Below are 6665 nucleotides of genomic sequence, written 5' to 3' on the forward strand. Positions count from 1 at the left end.
AAAGTTAAAATTCACCTTCTTCTATGTGTGTCTTCTTGCAATCTCATGAGTCAGGGTGCCTCGGGAAGAAGACTTCACTATCTTTAAAAAAAAAAAAGGGGTGGGCAATTTTAATTTAAAATAATAGATTAATATTAACCTTTTAAACTGTTAGTATAATAGTTAAAACACAAGAAATGTCCCCAAGAGTTATTTATTTAAGGGCTTTATTCTTGAAAGTCATTACATTATTCCAATAAAGATGAAAGAGGTTATTTTCTCTAAATTATTTAGTTGTAAGAGTTAGCCTTCAGACAGGTGTTCTATTTATGCAGATGGCAAAATAAATTATTCAGAAATAGAGGCAGGTGAAACAGATGGAAAAGCAGGGTAAACCAAGAAAGCCATGAGCAGCTGCTTAATAGGCCCCCAGTACAGCACCCAATTCTGTACCATGGTCCAAGTTACCTTGTTAGGGACAGTTCTTGATACGTACACTGTCATCCACGTCTCAAAAACTCCTTTGAGACCTTGTATCAACTTCACTGATATTGTTATTGTTATTATTAAAGTAAGTCATCCAAAATTCTTTATGAAAACTTAATTTTAAGTGTCTTCACCTAAACTATAAAATATTCCTGTGGGCATTTTTCCTTCCAGATCTGAGAGTGAATTGCATTTCTAAATTACTTACTTGAGGCTCTTTTTAAAAAGTAATTCTTATATTGTAAACAAGAAGAGCTATATTAGGCTTCCTCCTAGCATCTTTCATAAATTGATGGAGTTGCCTATTAAGATTCCCTTTTAACAATAAAGGTCTGTTTCTTACTCCAATGATTTGCCGATTCAACCCCTATGGGTAAGCGTGCCAGGAACACCTACTTTTTGGTAAATTCTGCTCTAGGAGAATACTATAGTAGCGTGCCATCATATAGCATGGTGATCTTCTGAAGAAATTCTGGGGAATATCTGTTTACAAAAATGGACCATGAAGGGGAAAAAATTTTCAGGATGTGCACCCTGCCTTTGTTCAGTTCATTTAATAACGCAAACAATTTAAAGACTACCCACTTAAGGGAGGTCAGTTCAGGCATACGGGTTACAGGAACAGAGAGGAAGGAATGCTGAAGGAAAAGACCAGCATTCCCCAGAGTGATACATTCTAGCCTGAATGCCAGAAGACCTGGCTCCTAGTCCCTACTCTGCCTTAATCTGGCCTTAAGACCAAGGCTAGTTAACTTCTCTCAGCTCCAGTGTTCTTATTCACTGAATGAGAAAGTCAGAATATTACCAAGGTCCCTTGAACTCTTGTGCTCCATAAGTCCATATGAATTTGAGAAGGGAAAAAGGTAGTCATACATCCATAAATAAAAGCACTTAATGTGCATTGCTTGCATTAATTTTTAATCTAATAGTTATTTCAGAGGACACATTTTAGTTGTAAAGAAACAATTATACCTGCTTTCCACAAATAGAAGAAGAGGAAGGCTATGATGTAAATTAAAGATTCAGTCTCCTAAATGGTTTCTATGAGTTGGATGTTTGGTGCTGATAAAGTTGACCATTCAAAAACTTGACTGAATTTTTCACTTTTTACTGAAACTTTTTTCATATGATGTAGACATTGCCTTTAAAAAACTTGTTTTGAACCAATGTCCAAAATGCATGTCTAAATACTCACTGATGTATTTCAAATATTGAGTATTAAAGATGTCTTCATTGTTATTGCCATGTTGTCTAAACACCATCTTAGCATTAAAAATTAACCCAGACCCTTATCTGGGCAATATCCAAACCGAATATTTCTGACTTTATTCACCCCCAAAATATTTTAATTTTAGCTCATGGCCAGCATTGTGAAAGGACTATTATTTCACTAGAAGAACTAATGGTCTAAGAGGAGAAACAAATGCGTAAGCAAATCATTACAACTCAGTGGGACAGTCTGTGATCATTGTGCTGACTTTGTGATGGCTTTAGGCCCATTTCAGGCCTTATTTAATGTTCTGTCTTTAAATAAACTTGCTGTTATAGCCTAATACATTTATCTCAGAAGTATGTTTTATATCATTTATACATATGGAAAATCAATAATAGCAAGTCATATAAATTAAATGTATAACCACTGAAGTAAATATATTTGTTGGTAAATTACCACAAAACCTCCTGCACGCCATCAGAAGAATTCATAAAATACAGATGGGCCTTATTGATCATACTGAGGATCCTGGACTTTTTCTTAAATAATTTATTCTTTACTTCATTTAAAGAATAGATATTGAGTACTTATTAGGTGCCAAGCACTACTCTCTGTGGTAATAACAATCTATTTAGGGACTTTAAACAGCATGACAGCATTTAGACAGTTTGGTTTCTAATTTGGTTTGGAAGATTAATTGAAAGGACATTGAGACTAAGAGACCGGGGTTAGTTAGATGTCTACTGCAAGTTCAGACAAAATAAAGGCCCAAATAATGAAAGTAATAGTTGCCATGGAGATGGAGATAATCACTTCAGGGTATGAGTAGGAGGTGAAGTCAATAGGACTTGGGGACTATTTAGCTGTAGGGAGTAAGGAAGAGAAAGGTGTCAAGGTGATCACCAGGTTTCTGGCTTGCACGAGTGAGTGCAGCTTGGTATCACATTCCTGATTCATCTCGTACCAGGAATGTTTAATGGATCATTAAAGGTTGTTATCTCCACCTTAGAGATTTATTGATGAGATATTATGTATTAAGTTCTCTATGCACTATTATAAGGGTAAGTTTACCAAAATAACTATGTGGATATTGGTGGATTGGGGCCAGAAGATCAATTGAATCAATTGTCTTAAGACATGAAGTAGACCTCAAACTACATTTTGTCTTTCTGAAAATTGAATTCACTCAAAGACTTTGTGCAGAAGCCATCTAAGATGGCCATAGACTCCAGACTAAACTCACTTAACTATCTAGAAAGAAACAAAAATCCAAGACTGAATAAATAATGTGGTCTTTGACTTGCTCATTTTCCTTTTAAGGAAAAAATAAAAATTGTTGCAAATGATGAGGAACAAATGGTAAAATCATTAATACTGCAAATAATGTCACTGGACACATCCCCATCCTTCAGGTGTGGCCTCCACTTCTGCTGCCTCAGTCAACAATAGATATTCCTGGTGACCAAGCAAAGTTATAAAGATACCTAATTATTACTCAGAACAGAGATATCAGTCAACACAGTGAAGAAAACCACATTGACCTTCTGTCAACGAGAAGAGGATCCTGTTACAGTCGCTCTTTGCTGCATGATCCAACAGGTTATTATCCAGCCACTCTTTAGAGTAAAAGTAAACAAGTCAAATAAATGGTCACTTTCAGTAAATTGACATATAAATTATGAGACACTATGTGCATACTCTTAAGGTAATTACTTTCATCATTAGAAAACCATTATTTACAATCTTCTAGGTAGGGCATATAGAAAGTTGGAGATTTATGGATATGATTAATAGAGTGCAGTGGAAACTCAGAAAACAAAAAAAAAAAAACACTAAGGTTGTTTAAATGTTTAGGATCTCAGTATTTCTGAAATACTTTTTATAGAGATGAGATCCAGAGAGGATAAATGACAGGCATAACTAGAAAGCGGCAAGATTTGGGGGGAAGACCCAGACATGCTGATTTCTAATTCATTTCACACTAACAAAAAGCAGTTTTCCTGAATGTCTCCAGGCATGCATCCAGCTTTTAGCAATTAAATTCAAACATGTATCTACTCTTTAGGAAGACCAGAGCCTATACCCACAACCCCAGGCAGTCATCTTTCACATATGGCTCCAACAGTATTGTTGGGAAAACAGCTCAAAGTGCCAAAGACATTTAGGCAGGATCCAAGGCATTGCCTTTATATAGAAAGCACAATGCATTGGATTTTTTTAATGTATCTATTAATTTCTACAGGGAGTTCTTAGAATTTCATTGTAACAAAATCGACACTTCACCATTAATGAAAGAATGACTTTTAAGCAAATCTTTGATCCAGGAAAATCATTCTTGTTCTGTGAAAGAGCTAGTGTGCATAGGTTTACAAAAATGAACCCAATATTGAAAAACTTCACAGAATCTCACTCCAGAAAGTGGGGCTCAAAATGGCTAATCAGAAATTTTTTCCTCCCAGAATTGCTTTTTAAAGAAAGCTAACCCCAGATCCCACCGACTTTTTAATGCTAACATAATTCAGAAGCTTTTCTTCAGCAGGAGAATTAGAAGTCTATCTTAATAATGCCTGGGGCTAGAGAGTTGGGAAATTAAATGTTATTTAGTTATCTCTATGAGCAAGAAAAGAAACACTCTAAATACCCAACTGAATTTTTTAATCCTTGAAGAAATATGATATATATCAAATGTGTATATATGATATATATACAAATTTTTATAGTTTAATATATTTAAAAGATTCATTAAAGGTTATTATCAATTGATTCCATTTATCCTGTGGTCTCAACTCACCAATATCCACAGAGTTATTTTGATAAACTTACCATTATATTAGTGCACAGTGAATCTAATATCATAATATCTCATCAGTAAATCTTTAAGGTGGAGATAACAATCTTTAAGGATCTTAAAGTTATATGTAAAAGATTATATATAATATACAAATTTGACACAGTTATGCCATATATCTATAATCATATATAGTTATGCTATAGTTATACTATGTATCTATAAATATATATAGTTATGCTCTATATAGTATATATATTTGTTACGACTCTTTTTATGGTTAAGATATATATATATATATAGAGAGAGAGAGAGAGAGAGAGAGAACTATATCAAATTTAATATTACAGTCCTTAGACAACTACAAAAGCTAGATCGTGGCAGTCTCATTTTGTTTAATGAAGTATGAGAGCCTACTATGTGCCAAGCCTGGTGCTCAAAGAATGATAGAGAAATAAATAAACATGATCACCAACTCCCAAAGACTTTATAAGGTAATGGAAAGACAGCTGTAACAATAAGAAATAGAAAGAGGTACTGAACATGAAAGTATTGACATTCCGCCCTAGAACTGTGTTACTGAGTCCTCTCTTGATCAGGAGAATAGAAGGAAGTATTTTGAAATCCTCTCTATGTGCAATAAGTCATTTGTTCAATCATTTAACCATTCTTTGAGCAAATATTTATTGAAGATCAACTACACGAACAAAACAAAGTGCCTAGCTTATCAAAGCTTCATTCTAGTGAAAGAAGGCAGATAACAAGTAAGCAAACAAAACAAAAGACAAATAAATTATGTGAATTTTGTTTCAGTAACAATACTATGAAAAAACATCAACAGGGCAAATAGGATATACAGCATGCAAGAACGTAAGAGCTGGCCCCACTGATGAGACCAGAGCTGAAGAGGAGGTATTAAAGGGGCAAGCCATGTGGGTATTTAGGAAAGGGGTATTCAAGACAGCAGGTGCCATAGCCCAGGGACACACCAGGAAGGCCTATCTGTCTTGAGCAGAATGAGCACAGAGCAGACTGGTAGAAGGTGAAGTTAGAAAAGTCACTGGAAAATAGATGCAGATTGAGAACGTCTTCACTAGCAAGGGTCACTAACTTGAATATTAGGTCATATGTTTATACGAATTTTCATTATGTCTAGTAGACAAAGAGTAAACTGGTAAAACCACAACAGATGTGCTTAGAAGACTTCGGAGGAAAAGTACATCAAAATTAATATTTTAGTCCCTAACAATCTAGTCATACCTTATAGAAGAGTTGACTAAGGAACAATGATTAATAAACATAGAAAGAAAAAGAATAAGATGAGCAAAATGTGATGCCAACTTTCAAGAAACTCTCAGTTCGGTAGATTCCTCTGACCCTTACAACAACCTAATGAATTAAGTATTATTACTCCCATTTTTAATTGAGGAAATCGATGTAAGTAGCTTGATCTAAATTACATACATGGTGGACAAACCAGAATTTAATACCAAAATCTTTAATCTCCAAGTCTTGCGAATTTTCATTCTAAAATGCCCTACTTAAAAATATCACTTTTTCTCTCTGCCCTACCTTTGTAGAAATTGACTTAAACCAATTCACTTTGAAAGAAAGTAATGTAAAATATAACTTTTATAACTGTGTGCTTGTTTATAGAAGAATGAGAACTAAAGGTAGAATGTTTTAAATTGTGTCTATAAGATCTTAATTCATTAGTTTGATACTGTGGAAAATATGCCTCTATATTACATTCAAAAGTACCCATAATTTGTTGAAGAGTTCATTTTGTGTTATAATTAGAGAAAAAAAGATGGGAATTTCTGTTGTCTAGCAATTTTCATTGGTTGAACAATTTATACGGAATGAACTCTTTCAAAAGAAAAAAATTAAAACTAGCAGAAGTCCACTTTCCCATTAGCTTTAAAAAAAAATCCCTAAGATTTGTTTTTAAATATAAAGAAAACCGTCTGTGGCTCAAGCCTGTAATCCCAGCACTTTGGGAGGCCAAGACGGGCGGATCACGAGGTCAGGAGATCGAGACCATCCTGGCTAACACGGTGAAACCCCGTCTCTACTAAAAATACAAAAAAAACTAGCCGGGCGAGGTGGCGGGTGCCTGTAGTCCCAGCTACTCGGGAGGCTGAGGCAGGAGAATGGCGTAAACCCGGGAGGCGGAGCTTGCAGTGAGCTGAGATCCGG

The sequence above is a fragment of the Colobus angolensis genome, unplaced genomic scaffold (genome assembly GCF_000951035.1).
Source record: "Colobus angolensis palliatus isolate OR3802 unplaced genomic scaffold, Cang.pa_1.0 Scaffold245, whole genome shotgun sequence".
Taxonomy (NCBI): Eukaryota; Metazoa; Chordata; class Mammalia; order Primates; family Cercopithecidae; genus Colobus; species Colobus angolensis.